This window comes from Penaeus monodon, chromosome 31 (genome assembly GCF_015228065.2).
Source record: "Penaeus monodon isolate SGIC_2016 chromosome 31, NSTDA_Pmon_1, whole genome shotgun sequence".
In the NCBI taxonomy this organism is placed as follows: domain Eukaryota; kingdom Metazoa; phylum Arthropoda; class Malacostraca; order Decapoda; family Penaeidae; genus Penaeus; species Penaeus monodon.
Window position 1 is genome coordinate 896,086 of NC_051416.1, and position 323 is coordinate 896,408.

Sequence of the window (323 nt, forward strand, 5' to 3'; positions counted from 1 at the left end):
TTCGGGAGTGGAGTGGGCGAGAGCGTGTGACACCGAGATGCATTAGGGATATTACAGGTGACAAAGACCTTACGATGGGGGGGTATGGGGTAGGGAAGGGGAGCAGGGGGTAGGGAAGGAGGGGGGGAGGTGATGGGGGAAGGGGAAGGGGGTAGAGGAAGGGAAAGAGGGATGTGGAGAAAGGAAGAGAGCAGAGAAAGGGGGAGGTGAAGGATGGGCGAATCAGGAGGGATAAGGAGGGGGAGGAGGGGGAGAGGGGGTTGTATGAAAAGGGAAAAGATATGCTGACGAGTAGGAGTTGAACGAAGAGGAAGAGGAGTGTC